The 26,278-nt window shown below is 42.7% G+C and overlaps 1 protein-coding gene across 1 annotated transcript in view; it reads right to left on the reverse strand.

The window, feature by feature from the left end:
• LOC126424839 (uncharacterized) overlaps window positions 1-26,158 on the reverse strand; it is a 94,384-nt gene extending 68,226 nt beyond the window's left edge. Inside the window, exon 1 of the mRNA XM_050087645.1 lies at window positions 25,888-26,158. The gene's annotated coding sequence lies outside the window, so the exon portion shown is untranslated. The remainder of the gene's footprint in view (window positions 1-25,887) is intronic.
• Window positions 26,159-26,278: the final 120 nt, after the last annotated feature.

Here is a 26,278-nt window from a genome sequence, read left to right on the forward strand (position 1 = left end):
TCCAGCTGTGCACCACTGAAGACCTCTCCTTGTTAGGGTGTATGAGAATAAGAGAACTTAGCGTCTCCCAAAAATAGCTTTGTCTGGGTTACATGCTTGAAGTCAAATGTTTAACACATTAACTCATATATAAAGTAAACAGACAACTGAAGCTGTTTTAGACACGGGAGCTAGATTTTTTTAAACACTCGCGGTTTTAGTGGTATCTATGCACATATTTCAACATACACAAGACCATCTTTGGATATAAATGAAGATTCTTAAGAAGGACACCTTATACATGAATAAGAGTATTACACAGGGTCTATCAAAGGGTTCGAGGCAAATAGTAAATCTGTCCGTGGTTATAGCAACCTTCCTTTTGAAGACGGTAATCAAATACCTTGGTCTCTTCATCGACCATAAGCTAACCTGAGAGGCGCACACAAAAGATGTAGCTAAGAAACGCGATATGGTTGTCAATGCAATCAGAGCTATGGCAGGACTCGGTAGGACTTTAACGTCTGCACCAAATTTACAGCACTATGGTATGTCCATTCACTGATTGTAGAAGTTGTTATGGATCTGCACTTGGCATTCAGCTCAACACAATTAATAAATGCCAATAGAAAGTGCTGAAAGCTTGTTAGGGTGCAATACGCTTCACCTCTGCCGATGCTATCTTGGTCGAAGTGCATGAACCTCCAATCTATCTACGCTGGCCGTACATCTCCGCCACATTTCGCCTTAAAAGGAACCAATATGAATCTAATAACCTGAGACCGATCGCCACAAATCTAACCATGCAGTGCGCAACTGGATGTTTCTGGATCACTAGAGCTCTCCCCCCCCCCCTCCCCCCTCCTTCCCAAGCAGCGCAAATGTATGTAGATAATTAGGATATTTCCGGAAATATCATTAGAGAACCTAGACTAAGTAGTTTTAGCATCCCATTTACGGCAAGAAAAAGAGGAATAAAAGTGAGATAGTGTTAATACTTTCATCCTTCTTTACCTCCTCTGCATTACTGCAGATGACGTGTAACTGAGCACATTTGTAGTGTGCATGCAGTACACATGAGGTGCCTAATTGTTTCCACTGCCCTGTGTGGAATACGTAAGTTCTTGTACACTTCACTATCCCGCTGTCTTCATGATGATGATGTCCCCAGCGCAGAAAACAGCACTCAGGTCGTGGATTCTTTTTCTTGAGGCTGAAATTAACTTCGCAAGGAACTGCTGCTACGAATAAACTATAACTCATTTGGGATGCCACTCGCGTTTTTATTGATGTAGACACGACAAACTATTCTTGATCACAAAGTATTGAACATATCTTTCCACAGTCATTATATCTGGCTAAAATAAAATGAAATACATCCTGCCACAGACAACATGTCTGTCTACTGGAACCGTCAGAACTGGAGAATAAAATTACATGAATTAAAAACTACTATTACAGACAACATGTCTGTACCTAACGACGGTCGGAACTGTAGTAAATAAAATTGCATGAAACAAATTCTGCTATAACAGACAACATGGCAGTCTACTGGAACGGTCAGAACTGGATAGCCAGCAAGGCGTGACCCGAACGCCACCGAAGTGCATCGGCAGTAATATCATCAGTCTTTTGTTTTAGTAATACTTTGATTTTAATAATTTTGAAATGACTGATTGATAGCTGGCTGTTGAGAGATGTTTATTTTAAAAAAATGAGGTAATTTGGATGGCAGGTTTAATTAATGATAGCAACTAAAGTTTAACGTTTTGGCGCCCTACCGCCGAACACAGCAGCCAATCACAGAGCAGCAGCATCATGCAGGCGGTCTTTCTACGTGAATGGTACCGAATCTAACATCTGTCACCGCTACCTCATCCCACATTGCGTCATCTCTGTGCTTCTTGCATCTCCATTGCCCTGGGAATAGCTTCCTGGAGCCTAATATGATGGCTGAAAAAGCCAGATGTATTACACATTTCCAGTGAAACTGCCTAAAGTGAACATAATAACTGGCATTGCCTTTGAGAATGAGACTCACATTAACAATGAAATTCTGGCGGTGTTCTTATCACAGTATCCGAAAGCCATATATATCTACACTGGCGCCACCAAAACCAGTGATTCTGTCGGAAGCGCCTACATGTTTGCAAAAGTCTGGGCTATTCAAATTACCAACAGAGGCAGTATCGTGATTGCGGCACTTATTGCGATGCTAGAAGCACTTCGCTTCCGTTCGCGGCTGTCCACTTCTCTGAATTTCCTACTGCCGTGGAGGAACGTAATGCGTTAGGATAACGCCATCCAGTCGTACACGAGAATCACCATAGTTTCACCATACTGGGGCTCTGACGCACTTTCGACTTTTGCGGCGACCCATAACGACGCCATTTGTCGGATTGGCGTTTCAGTTTTGGCTCGCACGATGTGGCCCATGTCTCATCCAGTGTTACGATAAAGCCTCTCCTTCGCGCTCATAGCGTTCCAAGTGCGTCTGAGCAGCGTAGTAACGCATCCATTCCTGTATTTCCGTCAGTTCATGCGGAACACATCAAGATGCAATTTTTCGCATGCCCAGGCGTTCCTTCAGGATGCGAAGCACAGTCGTATGCGCTAATCCGGTTTCGTGGGTGAGCTCACGAATCGTATGGTGTCGATCAGTGTCCACTAACGCGGCAATAGCAGGCACTTCTTGTTCAGAGACGCTAGGTCGACCTGCCCGAGCACGTCTCCCACAGTCTGCCGACATTCGTTGAAGGCTTTTACCCAGCGTGCCACTGTTCAGTACGCAATGCCGATTCCCCGCACGCCTCTTGAAGACCTTGATGACACTGTCGCGCTGTACGAACTCTGGCACATTTAATCTTGATCCAACTCCTGTTTCGAGAACATAGTGACACCGTTACGCTAGACCGCTCGCTCACAAGTGACTGTGTTTCCCTCGATTGTGCACACGCCGGCGACGTGGGACGGGCCAGTCCATTTGCTGGACGTAAGGTAGATATGTCAACAACATGTGCTATCAGCGACAATACTAGAATCCACTGCATGGTGTCTCCACAGAAGTGTTGCCACCATTTAAGTTCCATCCCTCATAAAAGGATAAATTACCCTTCCTTGTTGCACAGTGGTGATAAAGGGTCAATATACACTCCTGGAAATGGAAAAAAGAACACGTTGACACCGGTGTGTCAGACCCACCATACTTGCTCCGGACACTGCGAGAGGGCTGTACAAGCAATGATCACACGCACGGCACAGCGGACACACCAGGAACCGCGGTGTTGGCCGTCGAATGGCGCTAGCTGCGCAGCATTTGTGCACCGCCGCCGTCAGTGTCAGCCAGTTTGCCGTGGCATACGGAGCTCCATCGCAGTCTTTAACACTGGTAGCATGCCGCGACAGCGTGGACGTGAACCGTATGTGCAGTTGACGGACTTTGAGCGAGGGCGTATAGTGGGCATGCGGGAGGCCGGGTGGACGTACCGCCGAATTGCTCAACACGTGGGGCGTGAGGTCTCCACAGTACATCGATGTTGTCGCCAGTGGTCGACGGAAGGTGCACGTGCCCGTCGACCTGGGACCGGACCGCAGCGACGCACGGATGCACGCCAAGACCGTATGATACTACGCAGTGCCGTAGGGGACCGCACCGCCACTTCCCAGCAAATTAGGGACACTGTTGCTCCTGGGGTATCGGCGAGGACCATTCGCAACCGTCTCCACGAAGCTGGGCTACGGTCCCGCACACCGTTAGGCCGTCTTCCGCTCACGCCCCAAACATCGTGCAGCCCGCCTCCGGTATTGTCGCGACAGGCGTGAATGGAGGGACGAATGGAGACGTGTCGTCTTCAGCGATGAGAGTCGCTTCTGCCTTGGTGCCAATGATGGTCGTATGCGTGTTTGGCGCCGTGCAGCTGAGCGCCACAATCAGGACTGCATACGACCGAGGCACACAGGGCCAACACCCGGCATCATGGTGTGCGGAGCGATCTCCTACACTGGCCGTACACCACTGGTGATCGTCGAGGGGACACTGAATAGTGCACAGTACATCCAAATCGTCATCGAACCCGTCGTTCTACCATTCCTAGACCGGCAAGGGAACTTGCTGTTCCAACAGGACAATGCACGTCCGCATGTATCCCGTGCCACCCAACGTGCTCTAGAAGGTGTAAGTCAAGCAAGATCTCCGGATCTGTCCCCCATTGAGCATGTTTGGGACTGGATGAAACGTCGTCTCACGCGGTCTGCACGTCCAGCACGAACGCTGGTCCAACTGAGGCGCCAGGTGGAAATGGCATGGCAAGCCGTTCCACAGGACTACATCCAGCATCTCTACGATCGTCTCTATGGGAGAATAGCAGCCTGCATTGCTGCGAAAGGTGGATATACACTGTACTAGTGCCGACATTGTGCATGCTCTGTTGCCTGTGTCTATGTGCCTGTGGTTCTGTCAGTGTGATCATGTGATGTATCTGAGCCCAGGAATGTGTCAATAAAGTTTCCCCTTCCTGGGACAATGAATTCACGGTGTTCTTATTTCAATTTCCAGGAGTGTAAATCCAGTAAATCGCTTCACTGACAAAGAAGGAAAAGTAAAGGTTTCTTTATTTACGCTTTCTTTTCTTACTACTGTGACATACAACAGATTTTGGCCTGAAGCCCAGGCATGAATGTAAAATTGCAGAATCTGTTCTCACAATGTTATCATATGTTATTCGCAACACAGATTTAGTTGCACTGGTAAATGGAATAAGGGGCCAGTTAATTAGAGTCGTACCCATCCAGTGAAGACCAGAACTATATTTTTAGTAATACTTTTCTTTGTCTGACAGCTACTCACAGATACTGACACCTTTGTCACAGGACCTGCAGACTTTCAGATCAATACTTAGTTTCTCGCAATGCTTCAGGTAAAGCCTTCTACACAGCTTGCTTGCTATTAACAGTCACCTCAGGGACTGAAAGTGTATGTAGTAGAGGTAAGAGGTATAAATACGAGATGATACTGCCCTAAATTGATGTTTTACAGTAAAGTACGACCTATACAGGACGACTGAATGGAGAAGAAGAAATTTTAACTTGCAGTTGTAGATGGACTGATCTTCTGCTGATGATTTTTTGGATGACGGTTAGACAACAACACGAGGGATCACACAAGTACAGGGACTAAGGTAAATAATCTGCAAACCTGGACTGCATGTGCATGAGTAGTTAAATGAGGACGTGAGAAACTGAGCAAATGACAGATACGGGAACAACATGTGCAGTGGATGGACAGTGACTCAGTTGCTAGTATGCAGGGCAGTGACTAGCAGCTAAGTATTTGGAATAACTGAGCTCGAGAGCTGTAACTTGTGTAAAGTTACCCCATGACTGGTTTCATGTAAAAATAGTAGAGTCGGATCTGTCTTGTAACCTGTAAGTGTATTTACTACGCTAAGGATGTTACTGGTTTACTTCTGTGTGGATACCTGGTGCAGTAATATAACAAACTTGTCAGAATAAGGGAAGGGGAGGATGTGCCGATACTTTTTACTAAGTTTATGGTCAATCCGGAAAAACAGAAACAAGAAGAGAGAGAAATTAGAAAAAACAAAAGGGAAGGAGAATTAACCTGATTCTTCAATTGTATGAGACAGAAACATCAAAGCTGAACAATTATTAGAGCATCTTCCTTCTAGTCTAATAGTCGGTTTGGTTCAGTATTAAATACGGTGGAGGTACAAGTGACAACTCTGAATGCTTCTGTCGCCTAGCTTATAGCAAAAGAGTAACAGAACTGTGAAGAATTTCGCAAATTGCGAACTCTGTCCAAAGTGTTCGAGCAGGAACCAGCATTATTGAAAAATGAGAGTCACTATCTCCAGCATGGTTTAGCATCATTAAAAAAGAAGGTAGTCACAGACAGACGTTCAGATGAGGGATGTAGAAAGGCTGAGAGAGAGAATGACATGTAGGTCGATAGGTTAAACTGTTGTTGAATTAACAGATTCAAAGTGATTCAAATGGCTCTGAACACTATGGGACTTAACTTCTCAAGTCATCAGTCCCCTAGAACTTAGAACTACTTAAACCTAACTAACCTAAGGACATCACACACATCCATGCCCGAGGCAGGACTCGAACCTGCGACCGTAGCTGTCGCGCTGTTCCAGACTGTAGCGCCTAGAACCGCTCGGCCGAATTAACAGAAATAGCAAAAAGGCAACAAAAGATATCAACTAGTTTTCACTATGCCCCACCGCAATATAAGGCACCAGACGGCAGTAGTGAATTTGTGGGCCTTGGAAAGAGTATACAAGGGAATACACAAGTAACAAATGGCTCAAATGGCTCTAAGCACTATGGGACTTAACATCTGAGGTAATCAGTCCCCTAGACTTAGAACTACTTAAACCTAACTAACCTAAGGACATCACACACGTCCATGCCAGACCGCTCGGCCACAACGGACGGCACAGAAGTAACATCTAGCAGTCTGGTGGTGGTGGTTAGTGTTTAACGTCCCGTCGACAACGAGGTCATTAGAGACGGAGCGCAAGCTCGGGTTAGGGAAGGATTGGGAAGGAAATCGGCCGTGCCCTTTCAAAGGAACCATCCCGGCATTTGCCTGAAACGATTTAGGTAAATCACGGAAAACCTAAATCAGGATGGCCGGAGACGGGATTGAACCGTCGCCCTACCGTATGCGAGTCCAGTGTGCTCTAGCAGTCTCTTTAAGAGTATAGACCAGGGTGAGGTAAATCAAGGAGAATGTGGCAAATCGAAAGAAGTGTTAATGTTTGGTACGGGTAAAGGAATGTACAAAAATTTCCCACATTTAATCCATAGGGGGAAACACATTCAGTATTTCCAAGATGGTTAGAGAAATATACGTTTCGTAGCCATCCACATGCACTTTAGTGGAGTTTACTGAATTTAGAAGTTTGAATAATACAGTCTGTTTGAAATGGATTTCAAAGTAGAAATTTGCTCGCCAGGTATGTAGAAGAAACTGCAGCTACAGTTGTTGGGCCCATAGTTTAAACCGATTCTTGGGGAGGATACTGGAATGTTGTGAAGCAGTGTGCTGCCCAATCAAGAATTCGTGACAATGATGTACCTGAAGCACATTTAATGGAAGTATTAATTAACAGTTTACCTGACGCATCTAGAGAGAAGCTTGTTGGGAGAACGTGGAAAAATAAACAAGCCTCATTAGAACTCTTGGATCAGCGAGATTTCCTAACATGATCGACGAGAGTTGAGATAATCAGCGTTGATTGGGCATTGGAGGAAGAAGATTATTTAGACCTCCTGAAAAAAGATGTCAAGCGAATAGTGTGCACTACAGAAAAACTGTACGCTATTCTTAAGCATTCATCTCTACATCTACATCTACATCTACATTTATACTCCGCAAGCCACCCAACGGTGTGTGGCGGAGGGCACTTTACGTGCCACGGTCATTACCTCCCCTTTTCTGTTCCAGTCGCGTATGGTTCGCGGGAAGAACGACTGTCTGAAAGCCTCTGTACGCACTCGAATCTCTCTAGTTTTACATTCGTGATCTCCTCGGGAGGTATAAGTAGGGGGAAGCAATATATTCGATACCTCATCCAGAAACGCACCGTCCCGAAACCTGGCGAGCAAGCTACACCGCGATGCAGAGCGCTTCTCTTGCAGAGTCTGCCACTTGAAATCGCTAAACATCTCCGTAACGCTATCACGGTTACCAAATAACCCTGTGACGAAACGCGCCGCTCTTCTTTGGATCTTCTCTATCTCCTCCGTCAACCCGATCTGGTACGGATCCCACACTGATGAGCAATACTCAAGTATAGGTCGAACGAGTGTTCTGTAAGCCACCTCCTTTGTTGATGGACTACATTTTCTAAGGACTCTCCCAATGAATCTCAACCTGGTACCCGCCTTACCAACAATTAATTTTATATGATCATTCAACTTCAAATCGTTCCGCACGCATACTCCCAGATATTTTACAGAAGTAACTGCTACCAGTGTTTGTTCCGCTATCATATAATCATACAATAAAGGATCCTTCTTTCTATGTATTCACAATACATTGCATTTGACTATGTTAAGGGTCAGTTGCCACTCCCTGCACCAAGTGCCTATCCGCTGCAGATCTTCCTGCATTTCGCTACAATTTTCTAATGCTGCAACTTCTCTGTATACTACTGCAACATCCGCGAAAAGCCGCATGGAACTTCCGACACTATCTACTAGGTCATTTATATATATTGTGAAAAGCAATGGTCCCATAACACTCCCCTGCGGCACGCCAGAGGTTACTTTAACGTCTGTAGACGTCACCCCATTGTTAACAACATACTGTGTTCTGTTTGCTAAAAACTCTTCAATCCAGCCACACAGCTGGTCTGGTATTCCGTAGGCTCTTACTTTGTTTATCAGACGACAGTGCGGAACTGTATCGAACGCCTTCCGAAAGTCAAGGAAAATAGCATCTACCTGGGAGCCTGTATCTAATATTTTCTGGGTCTCATGAACAAATAAAGCGAGTTGGGTCTCACACGATCGCTGTTTCCGGAATCCATGTTGATTCCTACAGAGTAGATTCTGGGTTTCCAAAAACGACATGATACGCGAGCAAAAAACATGTTCTAAAATTCTACAACAGATCGACGTCAGAGATATAGGTCTACAGTTTTGCGCATCTGCTCGACGACCCTTCTTGAAGACTGGGACTACCTGTGCTCTTTTCCAATCATTTGGAACGTTCCGTTCCTCTAGAGACTTGCGGTACACGGCTGTTAGAAGGGGGGCAAGTTCTTTCGCGTACTCTGTGTAGAATTGAATTGGTATCCCGTCAGGTCCAGTGGACTTTCCGCTGTTGAGTGATTCCAGTTGCTTTTCTATTCCTTGGACACTTATTTCGATGTCAGCCATATTTTCGTTTGTGCGAGGATGTAGAGAAGGAACTGCAGTGCGGTCTTCCTCTGTGAAACAGCTTTGGAAAAAGGTGTTTAGTATTTCCGCTTTACGCGTGTCATCCTCTGTTTCAATGCCATCATCATCCCGGAGGGTCTGGATATGCTGTTTCGAGCCACTCACTGATTTAACGTAAGACCAGAACTTCCTAGGATTTTCTGTCAAGTCGGTACATAAAATTTTACTTTCGAATTCTCTGAACGCTTCACGCATAGCCCTCCTTACGCTAACTTTGACATCGTTTAGCTTCTGTTTGTCTGAGAGGTTTTGGCTGCGTTTAAACTTGGAGTGAAGCTCTCTTTGCTTTCGCAGTAGTTTCCTAACTTTGTTGTTGAACCACGGTGGGTTTTTCCCGTCCCTCACAGTTTTACTCGGCACGTACCTGTCTAAAACGCATTTTACGATTGCCTTGAACTTTTTCCATAAACACTCAACATTGTCAGTGTCGGAACAGAAATTTTCGTTTTGATCTGTTAGGTAGTCTGAAATCTGCCTTCTATTACTCTTGCTAAACAGATAAACCTTCCTCCCTTTTTTTATATTCCTATTAACTTCCATATTCAGGGATGCTGCAACGGCCTTATGATCACTGATTCCCTGTTCTGTACATACAGAGTCGAAAAGTTCGGGTCTGTTTGTTATCAGTAGGTCCAAGATGTTATCTCCACGAGTCGGTTCTCTGTTTAATTGCTCGAGATAATTTTCGGATAGTGCACTCAGTATAATGTCACTCGATGCTCTGTCCCTACCACCCGCCCTAAAGATCTAAGTGTCCCAGTCTATATCTGGTAAATTGAAATCTCCACCTAAGACTATAACATGCTGAGAAAATTTATGTGAAATGTATTCCAAATTTTCTCTCAGTTGTTCTGCCACTACTGCTGCTGAGTCGGGAGGTCAGTAAAAGGAGCCAACTATTAACCTAGCTCGGTTGTTGAGTGTAACCTCCACCCATAATAATTCACAGGAACTATCCACTTCTACTTCACTATAGGATAAACTACTACTAACAGCGACAAACACGCCACCACCAGTTGCATCCAATCTATCCTTTCTAAACACCGTCTGTGCCTTTGTAAAAATTTCGGCAGAATTTATCTCTGGCTTCAGCCAGCTTTCTGTACCGATAACGATTTCAGCTTCGGTGCTTTCTATCAGCGCTTGAAGTTCCGGTACTTTACCAATGCAGCTTCGACAGTTTACAATTACAATACCGATTGCTGCTTGTCCCCCGCATGTCCTGACTTTTCCCGGCACCCTTTGAGGCTGTTGCCCTTTCTGTACTTGCCCGAGGTCATCTAACCTAAAAAACCGCCCAGTCCACGCCACACAACCCCTGCTACCCGTGTAGCCGCTTGCTGCGTGTAGTGGACTCCTGACCTATCCAGCGGAACCCGAAACCCCACCACCCTATGGCGCAAGTCGAGGAATCTGCAGCCCACACGGTCGCAGAACCGTCTCAGCCTCTGATGCAGACCCTCCACTCGGCTCTGTACCAAAGTTCCACAGTCAGTCCTGTCGACGATGCTGCAGATGGTGAGCTCTGCTTTCATCCCGCAAGCGAGACTGGCAGTCTTCACCAAATCAGATAGCCGCCGGAAGTCAGAGAGGATTTCCTCCGATCCATAGCGACACACATCATTCGTGCCGACATGAGCGACCACCTGCAGATGTTTCCTAAACCAAGCCTATCAGCTGAGTATTGTGTTATCAGTAAGTTACTGTACTGACTTGATTGGAGCGTAACAGAGTGAAGTTTTCATGGGTATTATTTGGTTAACTTCCAGACCAGTTTTCGATTTAGTGTCAGACTGAACAAAGAACATGCCTCACAACATCCATTAAAAAAGCCACATGATTAACACCAAATGGATGGAAACAACACATCCTACTACCTACAACGGTCGAACACACGTTTCAGATATGGACAAGAAGACTGAGATGTGATAGTGAGTTGCATTTCACACAACTGGAGGCCACGACGTTCGGATAACGGATTTACTTGAGACGTTGTACATTCTAAACAGTCCATTACGACAACGTAATGCGCAAGTAGTAAGGCGCAGTACTAAGACGATTTCGAGAAAATCGCACGCGAAGCTTTACGCGTCGATGATGTACTGTTGCGTTGTGACCCTGACCACGAACTGCCGGCGGTCATCTTGTTAGCGTCCAAGCTCCGTACTCGGTAGATCGCCGGAACGAGACCCACTGCGCTTCCATTTCTTTAAATATGTATGTTTTTAAACGCCAGTCATTATTTTGCACATATTACATTTGAAAGGTAATACGATGAGAATACACGTGTGTTTGCATGACCCTTTTTGAATTTCCAATGCTATTTCACTGTTTACTAATTTTTTCATTACAAGTTAAAAAACTTTATCCAGCGCCTTCAGACTTGTTCATATTTTATTGACAACGAACGTGAAATTGCTTCTCGTGAAGATGCTCTCAAAATATATTCTGTCGTACATCACCAATATTCGACACAAATATTTACAAAATTGTTGCGTTACTCGTGGTCTGTATCCAAATTGTCGGAAGAAAGAGAAATCTTTCAAAATGTCAGATAGTATTGTTTTTTCCCAGAAACTCTGAAGAGTACTTATGAACGCGGGAAAACTGCATTTGTTCCACTTGTATTGTATGGAACTGGGGACCTAGAAACGAGGGAGAGGCTTCGTCCCCGCCGTAGCCATCAGTGGTTGACAACAGGCTACGGCAGTCCACCCACCCCACCGTACTGAATAAAGTTATTTACACTTTATTTATCGATGTTTGCTATCCAAGGCTGTCTCTCGTTCTTAAAACCTGTGTGTGCAGATCGAAACGTCCAGGTACAAAGCAATTATCAGTATCTTACCCGACTGCAGGTATAAAGGATTTCGGAAATCACAACAAGCATGCATTTTTAGGAAAACTTTATGCGTTTGGTCGTTTACTTGTCGATAATTATAAACGTAACATTTGTTGTGATAACAAAAATTGGCGAACAACCATATAACACCGGAAGTTCAATACAAGTTCATATGAATGGTTCAAATGGCTCTAACCACTACGGGACTTAACATCTGAGGTCACCAGTCCCCTAGACTTAGACCTACTTAAACCTAACTAACCTAAGGACATCACACACATCCATGCCCGAGGCAGGATTCGAACCTGCGACCATAACAGCAGCGCGGTTCTGAACTGAAGCGCCTAGAACCGCTTGTCCACAGCGGCCGGCACATATAGATTTTCACTATATTACCTTTCAGACGTAAAATGCTTAAAATAATATATTAGTGTTGGAGAAAATATTCGTAAATTAAAAAGAAAAAAGAAACATGAGCGGGACTCGACCCAGCGATCCACCGATTACGGAATCCGAATGCTAATCACATACCCGCCACCATCACAGACGCTTGAAACTTTTCTTGCGGTTGTCTCTAATTCGCCTAAGTAGTACCACTTACTACTTGCACATTATGTAGTCCTAATGTACAAAAGAAGTACAAAGTTTGCAAAAAATCCGTGATCCAATCCCCTTGTCTTCCCCTTGTTAGCTATGCTGCATTCTTTAGGTATATAACTGTTGGCATCAGGGGCGGTGGCAAGGGGGGGGGGGGGGGGGGATCTATGGGGGCTACAGCGCACTCCCCAGTGGAGTATCATATTACACTGGATAAAATGACTTCAGAAATCAGCGAATTTATTACTTCAATAGAGTCAATCTTTTTTTTATAATTATGTAGCATTATAAGTTGCAATGTATTTCAAACACATTTTAACGAAAGAATAAGAGCGGCAGCCGTCCGCTGTGGCCGAGCGGTTGTAGGCGCTTCAGTCCGGAACCGTGCGACTGCTACGGTCGCAGGTTCGAATCCTGCCTTGGGCATGGAAGTGTGTGACGTCCTTAGGTTAGTTAGGTTCAACTACTTCTAAGTCTAGAGGACTGATGAACTCAGATGTTAAGTCCCATAGTGATTAGAGCAAGTTGAACCATTTTTAGACATTCTACAGTATATATCCACTGGTTTCTCGTCTTCAGCAAGTAAAAACGGAATAACAGAACGTTGTTCAACTAATGAGGACGTTTGAAGCAGACTCGCCACCTTGAAATGTGTTTTTGAGGTTATAAACAAAACACTGTTGATACATCAGCTGATCTGGGCTCATTCCAGTGATGCCAACTTAATGCCATATAAGTACCAAACTTGCGTACTAACGGTTTTTTCCATAGACCAATTAGGTTTAAGTAGTTTTAAGTTCTAGGGGACTGATGACCTCAGATGTTAAGCCCCATAGTGTTCAGAGCCATTTCAACCATTAAGAGCGGCAAATAGCTTACAATCTAAACCAATAAATATCATTTAACTTAAAATGGGCATCTTATTATTCATTATATACATTGTATGTATATTAATGTACGAGTACCACTTACAATAATCATGAAAGCTAAATATGCCAGGTATGCCTACCAACACTTAAATTACTGACCCCAGACAAGAACTTCGAAATCGCCGGACATCTGGGTCAAATCGTATTACGAGGGTAATCCCAAAAGTGAGGTCTCCTATTTTTTTGTAAGTACAGAACTCTGTGTGGCAGTTGGTCACACTGTTATGAAGAGTGCTTCACGCGCTGTGTGTAAACATGCGCACGCCGCGCTGAGGCGCTCAGTCTTGGCTTGGCAGCCGTTGAGAACGGAGCTCCTATTTGATGTCACCGCCAAGTGCGAATTGCGCGCAGTTATTCGGTTTTTGAACGCAAAGGGCACTGCGCCGATTGAAATCCATCACCAACTGACGGAATTGTGATTGGCACACTACTAGGATACAGAAGCAAGGGAAACATAGTGCACTCCACAAACAAGAGTTACGAAAAGCTTTTATCGGCTCACAACACAGCCAACTGGCGTAAAGACCCACAGTCCCTTGCAGATACGTAGTGGAATGAATTCAAAGTTTGGTTGGCTTTAGGGTAGTTGCGCAATGAATATAAGACAATGTTAAGGATTCTTATGGACAGTATGACCGGTCGAAAGGAAATTGTATTACTTAAAGTGTCGTCACAGTACTCTGTTTCGTCTCAATATATTGTCGCAGTGGCTGTATTGTAAAGAATATGTATAAAATGTGTGTTTGATGTTATTATTATATGTTACTTTTACGTATTCTTTCGAACCATATGTTATACTGTACCAGTGCTGATGCGAGGCTGAATTCAAATGTGAGCTTCAAAGAAACCTTTTAAAGTGTGCAGGCAGCATGAACGGTTCGAGAGTCAAATATTACTTTGATGGCATTCGGACATGCGAAGAAGAGTCGAAGGCCATCTAAAAATTGAATTAATTGTTAAAAGTAATGGTATCGCTCTACACTCGTTTAGTAAATGGCTTTAAAAAGGGTTACATTAGCAGTGGTTAAAATAATTTTGGGGAAGACTCAACCCAGAAGAACTGAACTGGGTACTCTCAGTAACAGGTGACATGTGTATAGTTACTGCTAGCTCTGTTGGCACTAATCTCAGCAAAACAGTAGCACTTGCTGAGTGGAGTTTGTTGTATTGGCTGCTGTGGGAATCTGCAAGGAAGGAGAGAAGTTGCAATAGCCGGACAGGAATCCAGTCATCTGTACAAAACACTCTGCAAGAATAACAGACACTTTCTTTCTATAAGTAAATGAAAAACAGCTTGCTATATTACACACTAATAGTACTCACAGAACGCAGGTTACGTATCGTGTTCCTATTACTAAGTACTGATGCTATCGAAGTCTGCGACAGAACTGGGCCGACCACCGATGGGAAGGTAATTAAATCAGGACTGACAGGGGGTGCTGAACTCTGTCTTCCTAGAGATATGGTGCTGCTCGCTCTTGGTGGTGCTGATTAACTCTATGTAGTCGGAGGATTGATACTGTTTCCCCTAGTGAATTCTTAGTAAACGTTAAAGTGTTGAACGTTTAACGTAAGGAGAGAGATCTAACTATTTGATAGTGAGGAGTGGGTTAAATATTTATTCAATGCGAGTGTTATGTTGTGTAGACAGTACGGAGACCAGATTGTAGTCAATAAGTCGTGATTGTAAGCGGATCTGATCTCACTGGTTCTCTAAAATCGTATTAGTGTCCCAGTCCGCAAATTCATTTATGACTGAGTGTTGCTATAATCACTTGGGTTAGGAGTTTGGTTCACATTGATAGAATCGAGTGATCGACGTGGAGAGTTATAGAATTATGCACTCGTCGAGAGAATAGTGTGTTGCGTCATTGTTGTAAAAAAGCTGACTGGTTTTCGCTTTGCGGAATAGAAACCTATCTAGCGACGATTGGTATTTTGTTGGCACTAACGAATTTTAGGACATGATGATTGGACGTACAATATTAAAATCGTTCATTCATCGACAAGATCTTACTTTAAAAGTCGATTAATAATCAGCTGGAATCTTTTACTTATCACCTTCAAGGCTTTTTCTGTGTGACGGGTGGCCTTTAAAGCAGGAAAAGATAGGTAGTTATTAGCCAACACTGGAAGCGATTTAATTTTGTTCTTATTATTTAAGTGTATGGCACAAAATGGTTGTGGCAAGCATTTATTTTTTTATTTTCAGTGTCGAATAGCATTCTTGCGGGTTAGCATTACTTTCAATCGTCCATTACCGTACACAGAATTCAAATAAAGCAAAGGTGTGTTAAAATGAAATAAAATACCGACTCTTAATTTCAAAGAAAACTGATGATGATGTTTTGTTTGTGGAGCGCATAACTGCGCGGTCATCAGCGCGCGTACGAAGTCCCAAGTTTTTCACAGTCCTATGTAGCCATTGTCACGAATGATGAGGAAGACAACACAAACACCTAGTCCCCGGGTAGAGAAAATCCCCAAGCTGACCGGGAATCGAACCCGGGATCCAGAGGCAGCAACGCTAGCCCCTAGACCACGAGCTGCGGATAAAGAGAAATGAAAATATCCCCACTACAAGAAGTAAACTAAAAGACCTTTTTTCTTCCTGATGAAATAAAGGGAATTATAAGAAATAAAATAATAAGATTCATTACAGGGATAGTACTGGACATTACCAGACAGATATTTTCTTCGATGCTAATATTTGAGTTTGCGAAGTTCAAAGATTTAACACTTTAACATCATGTCAAGAGATACTGTCTGAAAATAATTACTACTGAAGTCCAGAAACTTTCAAAACAGTTCGCTTAGTTTAAAGGCAGGAGATGTGGATTATTTATTTGAAGTCTAAATAAATATGTAGCAAGGATATTAATGTTTTTACGTGAAAAAACAAAAACAATCTATGGCGAGGGAATATTATATCGCAGACTGAACAACCAGTTACATCTCTGGATACTAATTTGACGCCAGATATATGAAACTTAGGCTTCCTTAACAGAGCAGTATCGTAAGTAACAAGTTATTTACCTTATAATTAATAATAACAAAGAATTGCAAGTATAAAATGTTTGCTAGCCTTGTATTTAGTTAAGTCGTTTTACGTCATTTTAAGGCAGAAAACGATGATACAAATTGATCAACGGCGCACGTAGACGCATTTTGTCATCTTAATTATTTTTGAAGGTTCATTTATCAAAAAGATTGAGTATGATAAGGAAATTCGTTGAAATTCATTACATTTGCTAGATAACTGCAGATACCTACTGTGAGGTTTTCGTTGTGATAATAACGACAGTGTGGTGCACGCAAACTTGTTCATTATGTGCCGAGAATTCATTTTAATTAGTGATCATGATAAAGGTACATTACGTGAGTAAAATCACAAAAAGTACGTAGCGTATACATCGACGTGCAGGCTTTAACCGTAATATTAGGATCGATTCCAAACTTACGATTTTATGCCTACAAAGAAAGTTTGCAAGAACTGTTATATCTTAGTACTGTCGATCCAGATGCGTGCGCATATATGACTGCAACAGTTTAATAACTTAATAAGTAAAATCATCTTACGTTGGAACGCAGTAACTTTAGACGAGTTTAATAACTTAATAAGTAAAATCATCTAATTCTGGGACGCAGTAACCTTAGACGACTAGTCAGGGCATTTCCACACAGTAACAATTTCGTTGTGTGTAGGAATTAGTAGCACATTGGGTCACAGGGTAGGTGGTGACTTACAGACTCTTCTTAAATTATAAGTGGTATTTATTGTACGAAGCGTACACTGGTATAAATTTTGTATAATTTACTACTGCTTAAAGTTAACTGCTTCCCGAATTCCACTCTAGGTAAAACAATACAAGAAGTGGTTACCGACTAAGATCTGCTCATAGCTACTGCACAGGACGTGTTAGACCGCTGCAGTAGACCACAAGGAGTTACGTTGCCTGTCAAAATTGTCGCTTCTGCGTATTAACACATGGAGTAGCGGCAATTTACCACACAAATATTACTACCTAACTGTTGTTCCGTCACAGTGGATCTACGACTGTATTTGAACATTACTCGAATTTTTCGACCCGTTTAGGCTACAGTCCAGGAAATCTCGGATTATGTTCGATCTTTTCATAATGCACTGTGGATTTTAGTAACAAAAATAACTGTGAAACACTGACTGGAATATCTTGCAAGGTGCAGCTCACGCGTAACAACGGCAACTAACAAATAAATAAAAAACTTCCATCATGATCTGTCCAATTCTCGAGCTTTCGCTCGTCCTGCCATCTAGTGAGATGTACTATCTCCAAGACAAGTCTTGCGGCTGTGATTCATTCTCACGATACAAATTACTGTTACTTTATTACTATACATTTCGGTTGTTCGGCATTTAATTCTTGATTAACCGTCCCCATTGTTTCATCTGAATGTTGCAGTCTTGTGTTCAAACTGATTAAAAACTGGTAATGTTTTTGTCTGTTATTCTATTATGTGACCAGGGATTTAACTGCTCACTTACAACCCATCATTACTGCCTCTCATAGACAAATAAAATATTTTACTGAGCTCAGTCAAGAAATACTTTCTAGAGCACAATAGTTTCTTCTTTGTTACCTTTACTTAAAAATCAACATAAATGTTTATCTATCCCTACAGATCGGTAGTGTATGAGAACTCGTACTGTAAATTTCTTCAAACACAACAGGAGTTTGTGCAGTGGTAGGATTTAATGCTATTTACTCCAGTGTTTCAAGAAATTGCCAAATTTTAAGCAGAGCCATAGCTTTTTCTTGTGGCTAGTACGTAGTTTCTTGCCTCTCTCTTGCACTCACTCTGCGCTAGTCAAATGTCACTTGATTGTTCGAACTAGCTCGATACTGCATCAAACGCTGAGGTGTCTCAAGAAATCTCGAGCCTGTTCGAGTGCAAGTATCGATTGCCCAGCCCTAAGTGGAACAGTATGTTACGTAAAGGAAATGCAGTAAGTAGTGACCACTAAATTATGACCACGAAGCAGTTATGAGGAGAGCACGTGGCTAAGAGGAAGCCAGTGGTTAAAATTAAACAATTATGAAGTAGCCACAGCATTAGATTCAGGGAACGGTTATTGCTTAATTCAAGAAGAGTTATGGGTAAATGCATGTAAAGTGTAGAGGCTAGAGAACTTTGTAACTTCTATGTGTATTTACAACAATATCTGGAACAAATCGCTGTTAAGTACAGGAAGAGGTTCCAGTAAATTTGTGGACTGAGGATAGACAATATACACAGTCATTACTGTCGGCAGTAAACTTGAATGCAGGTTCTTTTGCTTGGTCTAGAGTGATTCGCAGAGAAAAAAGTTGTAATGATGGTGAACTTAGTTTTTTTCTCTTTGTTTTTCAATCTTGCCAGTAAGGAGAGAAGTGAAGGCAAAAATAAAACAACGATATATCGCTGATGAGGAACTACTATGTTTGGGTAATATAGTAATAATAATGATGAGCGTATGGCATTGGTTGCCGGGAGACCCCTCGCGGGGTGAACCGGGCTGCCGCTCCACAAGTTCTTTCGAGTGAAAGAAGATGAAATGATTATGAAAGACACACAACACCCAGTCATCTCGAGGCAGAAAAATTGCCTGACCCTGCCGGGAATTGAACCCGGGACCCCGTGCGCGGGAAGCGAGAGCGCTACCGCAAGACCACGAGGCGCTGATTTTGTTTAAGATGGTTCAATATAATAAGAAGGTGCTCTGTGTGGATCGAGAGACTGTTGTCTGTGCAAGACGTTGTGGGGCGGTGGGTGGAAAATTTCTATATATTGTTGTTGCCATTCTCAACACAGGCTCTCTAACTACAATGTTGGCAACCAGAAAGTGATTAACAAAAACGTGATGCCTGTAAATAAAGTTCACTGTGCCCACACAATGGAAAGCATATGAATTCTATATATCGTGAGTAGGCTGCTTCCATATAACGTGACTGACGTTTACTAAAGAACAGTACGAGGGGGTAACCAATAAAAAAGCAGAATTATTTTTTGAAAGCTATATATTTTCAAATCGTTTACAAAACAACCTTATTGCCTTCAAAATACTCTCCATTACAACTGATACATTTCCCGCACGGGTGCTTCCACTGTTCGAAACATTTTTTGTTGTCATCTATAGAAATGGCTGAAAGCTCCTCCCTCGTTTTTTCTTGACTTCGTCAGTGTAGTGTAATCGGTGTCTTTCCGTGCCCATTTTTATGCGCGGAAATAAAAAAAAGTCGCACGGAGCCAGGTCAGGCGTGTAAGATGCGTGGGTCAGCGGAACCATACCACTTTCAGCCAAAACCTGAGACGGATGGCTGTGTGTATAGGTGCGTTGTCGTGATGGAAGGACCAGTCTCCTGTCTCTTACAAATCGGGTATTTTTTTAAGAACGCGGAGCTCCAAGATAACCCACTAATCTCTGACAGTTTATCAATTATCTGTCGACGATCTATGAGCACAAGCTCTCTAATTTTTTCAATGTTTTCGTCGATTCTGGAGTTGATGGACGTCCAGAATGAGGTTTGCATCAATCGACAAGGCGCCATTTTTAGATCGAGCTAACTACTCGTAAACTTGAGTTTCTCCAATAGAGTTATCTTGTTAAGTTGTTCTCGACATTAAAACAGTTTCAGCAGCATTTTTACCGATTAGAAAACAAAATTTCACAGCTGCGCGTTGTTCACTTAAACTTGTCGTCATAAAAAAGCTAGACAAGAACAAAACAGTGTTAACAAAAACAGTCACTGCAGATGAAAGGCACAAGCCCGGTGAACACAGGCGGAACTGAACTGGCATTGAGCTGCGCCACACGCGCCTCGCGGCACGAATATGTACTACACAAGCTCCGCCCACGGCAATGTTATTCCCATTTTTTGGGTACCCCCTCGTTTAAGCATATATCGGCCGTGTGAAGTATAAGGTGCTGAAAAGCTTGATTGGTGTAGTACATGAGAGAATCACGGGACCAGAGAAAGAAGAGGGTCAAGCTAAAGTATGGGTGCCTGATTAGGTCAGTGTTCTAGGCTTCTAGGACAACTAAAGGTAAATGTCGTGTGACAAGGGCTTCCCGTCGGGTAGACCGTTCGCCAGGTGCAAGTCTTTCGAATTGACGCCACTTCGACGACTTGGGCGTTGATGGGGACGAAATGATGATTAGGACAACACAACACCCAGTCTCTGCGGGGAGAAAATCTCAGACCCACCCGGCGATCGAACCCGGGCCCTTAGGACTGACATTCCGTCGCGCTGACCACTCATTTATCTAGGACAACTGAGATAGGAACAGCTCCTGCGGTGAGCCAAGAGTATGTGATGTAGATGATAATGTTTTCTGATGATGCAGTGGGAATTATTTGAGTACAAATTGATGAGATGGGTAATTGAAGGGGAGGCAGAAGGCCATAAGAGTAAGTGAGTAACACGGAGGTTTATAGAAAGTACTTGGTATTAGTTGGCTGGTACCTGCATTTTATTATTGCAGGACCAGAGAAGCAACACATTTTTGTTTACCGTTCCATGCTTAATGCTCTTCTGGGGTTAGTTTCTGTCACACTCTTGCAGACATTATATCAAAAAAGGATAAAATATGCATTAGGTACAGGCCAGAGAGCTAAAATTAATCAGAGAAGGATAGCATTGTACCGCGGCAGTCCACAGTTTTTTTTTTTTTTTTTTTTTTTTGGTGGATGTCGCCTATTTTGACAGTATTAGCAGCCAAATAAAAGAATAAATCACCATTCTGCATGCACTGGAGGTGAAGAATCGATTTCTATAACATAAATCACTGCACTGGCAAAGAAGGAAGGCGCACTATCAGTTTTTATAACTTTTTTGTGTTGCTGACCGAAGATACATGTAACATTACATCTAGCAGTTTCGTTAAATAATGAGGTATGGGTCCGCCCCCGCCCTGCCCCCTCCCTCCCCCCCCCCACTTTGGAGGGGGGATGGGGGACAGAGAGTAATAGAACGGGTCGCTGGCTTTCATTGAAATCTTTGCATTTCGTATTACAACAGACATCCGAAGAACAAATATTACTAGCGTCAGATCCTCCTTCCATTAACCAAGTTAGGAAGCTGCCGCATCGGTAAATAAATGTGTGTCCAGGGCCTCCCGTCGGGTAGATCGTTCGCCAGGTGCAAGTCTTTCGATTTCACGTCACTTCGGCGACGTGCGCTTCGATGGGGATGAAATGATGATGATTAGGACAACACAACGCTCAGTCCCAGGGCAGAGAAAAATCTCCGAGCTAGCCGGGAATCGAATCGGGGACCTTAGTATTGACAGTCTGTGACGCTGACCACTTTTTTTTTTTTTTAATTTTTAGTCTCATTTTGTTCGCTTCCGTTCATTGCATTTGCTCGGGGCGGATGTCGCAAGACACCCGTTTTAGTTCGTTGTTGATCCATTAACTCAGTTGTTTTAGTACAGAGGGCAGCTAACCCTCTGACCGAACACGCTGAGCTACTGTACCGGCGTACCTTCACTTAGTTTTTTATTACAGAGACCCTGAGGAAATCTGAGAATCAAACCAAACACGCAGAGGTTTAGTTGCTTACCAAGCATTTACCAATCACCAATGACAATAAACCACTGGACAATGTGACTACCACTTCTTTACAGCGCTGACTTCAATAGCAGATTGTTAATCATAGTCACTGTGACGGTCCACACGATTTCAGCCAAGCTTCCGAAACCAGTCGAAAGGTAGTACGTAGGCTGGAAGCTGAGTACTAGTGCATGTTCAGTGGAAGCAGTCAATTGGATTTAAAATAAAGTAATCCAAATTCTTCCATTGCCATAGATAAATGGAAGATTCGCAGTGGGGACAAGAGATCCCACGGTAGGGATTTACCGAGTGCCTTCTCCTTCGAAAGTATGCGATTCTAATAAGGAAAAAGATTCAAATTTAATCAATCTTGTGTGTCTTCCTCTATTCTTATCAGCAATGTTAGTTCTAAACCAAAGAGCGTAAACATCAAGTTGATAATCTGGCACTACAGTTTAGCAGCACCAGTTTGAATAACGAGGAAGATTGTAATGTGTTTTTTTATTTAGCCAACAATAGCTTGAAGAGTGTAAAACTAAGGAGACACCTGAAAAAAAAACATCCAAATCGTATGAATGAAACCCTCGAATTTTTACAGCGTAATTAGCAACAACTAAAACGAAATTTCAGATTCCTCAAAAACCAGGTATTAGCTTCTACGAAAGCGCTACGAGCATTCAAGATTTATCGTACTTAATTGCAATATGCAAATCAGCGCCCATTGTTTGTGAGAAATTACTTCTTCCCACAACCGTCGAAATACACGAAGAAAGGTTTGGCACGAGTCTGAAACCGATACCACTCTCAGATGATACCGTGATCGTCATAGTAATGCTATAACGTGACATGAAAAAGTAATTACTACCACATCTTCATGATAGCCGAAAATTCCCCCTGCGACTTCATGACAGTACTGATACCGGAAATCTTCCCCAGCTTCTTGTTTTTGCTCGCTAGTGTTACGAACGCGAAATACACGAGGACGGTCTATTTTGTAAATCTCTGAAAGGGGGACCGTAGGCGAAGATAGTTTCTTTTCTGTAAATTATTTTTTTGCTGACAACAATCTGTGATGGACAAATTGTGTTATTACATGCAGCGATGCGGTAGCAGAGTATACTGGAACTGAAAAGGGGTTCAAGGAAGAGTGCGCCATTTCTACTTCTGTAAAATGCACACATTTCACGGTACACAAGGATGCATTGTCTTATAAAATAGTACGAACGGAATTAATGAAGTGCTGAACGATGCAGTCAGTGTAGCAAATTTTGTGAAAGCTCGAGCTTGAAACAGTAGGCCATTTTCCGTCTTTGTGAGGAGATGGGTTCTAATCATGATCGCTTACATCGCACGCGAAAGTACGTTGGTTGTCTCGTGATACAATTCTTCGTCGCGTTGTGGATCTGAAGGATGATGTTCGTCTTTTCTTGTTGAACAGCTGAACCGAGAAACTGAATGATCTTAACGTATCAGTTCAAGATAGAAATACTAATACATTTCTGAACGATAAAGTGATTACGTTTAAGAGAAGACTTGGATTTTTGAAAACACAGATGGAGAATAGTAACTGCGAGATATTTTCTCTGAATTCGTGAAGAGGAAAGGATTTGCATCTAGGCAAAATTTGCATCTAGGCAAAACTTTCGTCAACAATTCAAGGACAGATTTCCAGAACCTTCATTTGACTAAGATTGGATCCACAACCCGTCAGATCCTACACCATTAACCACACTTAACACAATAGAATATGAGGAGTTAACAAAACTCTCAAGTAATAAAACATTCAAAATACTAACGCAAATTCTTTACAGACGAATGGAAAAACTGGTAGAAGCCGACGTCGGCGAAGATCAGTTTGGATTCCGCAGAAATGTTGGAACACGTGAGGCAATACTGACCCTACGACTTAACTTAGAAAATAGATTAAGGAAAGGCAAACCTACATTTCTAGCATTTGTAGACTTAGAGAAAGCTTTTGACAATGTTGACTGGAATACTCTCTTTCAAAATCTAAAGGTGGCAGGGGTAAAATACAGGGAGCGAAAGACTATTTACAATTTGTACAGAAACCAGATGGCAGTTATAAGAGTCGAGGGGCATGAAATGGAAGCAGCGGTTGGGAAGGGAGTGAGACACGGTTGTAGCTTCTCCCCGATGTTATTCAATCTGTATATTGAGCAAGGAGTAAAGGAAACAAAAGAAAAATTCGGAGTAGGTATTAAAGTCCCTGAAGAAGAAATAAAAACGTTGAGGTTCGCCGATGACATTGTAATTCTATCAGAGACAGCAAAGGACTTGGAAGAGCAGTTGAACGGAATGGACAGTGTCTTGAAAGGAGGATATAAGATGAACATCAACAAAAGCAAAACGAGGATAATGGAATGTAGTCGAATTAAGTCGGGTGATGCTGAGGGAATTAGGTTAGGAAATGACACACTTAAAGTAGTAAAGGAGTTTTGCTATTTGGGGAGCAAAATAACTGATTATGGTCGAAGTAGAGAGGATATAAAATGTAGACTGGCAATGGCAAGGAAAGCGTTTCTGAAGAAGAAAAATTTGTTAACATCGAGTATCGATTTAAGTGTCAGGAAGTCGTTTCTGAAAGTATTTGTATGCAGTGTAGCCATGTATGGAAGTGAAACATGGACGATAAATAGTTTGGACAAGAAGAGAATAGAAGCTTTCGAAATGTGGTGCTACAGAAGAATGTTGAAGATTAGATGGGTATATCACGTAACTAATGAGGAGGTACTGAATAGAATTGAGGAGGAGTTTGTGGCACAACTTGACAAGAAGAAGGGACCGGTTGGTAGGACATGTTCTGAGGCATGAAGGGATCACAAATTTAGCATTGGAGGGCAGCGTGGAGGGTAAAAATCGTAGAGGGAGACCAAGAGATGAATACACTAAGCAGATTCAGTAGGATGTAGGCTGCAGTAGGTACTGGGAGATGAAGAAGCTTGCACAGGATAGAGTAGCATGGAGAGCTGCATCAAACCAATCTCAGGACTGAAGACAACAACAAAAACAATACAACATTCGGAAATAAACTTATAGGAAAGTTTCTTAAAAACTTCTAAATGCAGATTCGGAATGATGAAGGACAGTGGACACGTTATTACTCTTCCCATTAGCTTACATGTGTGAGTCAACATTTTTCGCAATGGTATTTAGACGAAATACGGGCCTCGAATGCGCCTGAACAGGATCTGCGAGTTCCTGTTTCAGAGATACACCAAAACTGGTTTTGCTTTCTTCACAAATTCACGTATGCACATCACAGTAAACGTGCAAATTTCAGAAACATCCCGAATTTTCATCGAGTGCATTTCTGCTCTTATTTCCTTTTTGGATGATCAGTTTGAATATAAGAGTGTTTTAATTGGCATTTAAAAGTTGACTGTTCTATCGTCATTTGTACGTCGTAATATTTCACATAATAAAACATTTTAAATAAATTAGAAGCAATGTAGACGGAAAAAGCTAAGCTTTAACTAACAAATTTGTAAAAAAAAAAAAATGCAGTGAAATGAAGACTTTGTTCAGATCTAATAACACACACAGTCGTGGTTATTAATAAACTAGAGGTAACCGTTACGTTTCATCACCTTTGAATAACCCTAATGTGTGATACTTAAAAAAAAATGTTTGATATGTTTGAAGGGCAGTCTATAATTTTTATTATTATTGTTATTGTTGTAACTGTTAGTTGCAAAAATTAGAGGAAGTAAGTGGACTATTTTTGTGCCAAGGACGAGAAGTGCTGAGGTGGATAGAAAAGTAGGAAGGGGAGGGCAAAATAATTTACGTTTCAGAAGGAAAGCACGACGGAAAAAGTTTGAGAACTTCCGGTTGAGCAGACTAGTCTCAGGATATTGAAATCTGTACTGCCCTTAGCGAGTAGTCTACAGTTATATGCAGGTATAGTTATATGCAGGCATAGAAGCACGTAGAATGACGTGAAAAATCATAATACACCCAGCGAACTTACGTTTGGAGATATCGGATCTTGCCGCGTGACACAAACTGCGAACTCACACAACGGCCGCCCCGCCCGAGTCTTCGTCAGCGGCACTCTGCGCATGCGCGGTGCGGTTTTCCTCTTCGATGCTGATTCCTGCTACTGCGCGGCGCGAGGCGACAGCAGCGGCAAGCGTTTTTCCGCGGCGACGCGGCGGATCGCGGAATAGGCGTTCCCATCTGGAAGCGGCGGAAGATAGCAGTAGCCAATGACGGACCGCCGCTGAGGTACGCGCCGTGCATTTGATTAACTGTACCGTGAATCTACAAGAAGAAAGAAAAAGTTGGGTCAAGACACAGCAATTCTTTACTTTCTTTACGACGTACTCCTTCACACATTTCATTATTCGTGTTTCCTTATT

Source organism: Schistocerca serialis, chromosome 10, assembly GCF_023864345.2.
Source record: "Schistocerca serialis cubense isolate TAMUIC-IGC-003099 chromosome 10, iqSchSeri2.2, whole genome shotgun sequence".
In the NCBI taxonomy this organism is placed as follows: domain Eukaryota; kingdom Metazoa; phylum Arthropoda; class Insecta; order Orthoptera; family Acrididae; genus Schistocerca; species Schistocerca serialis.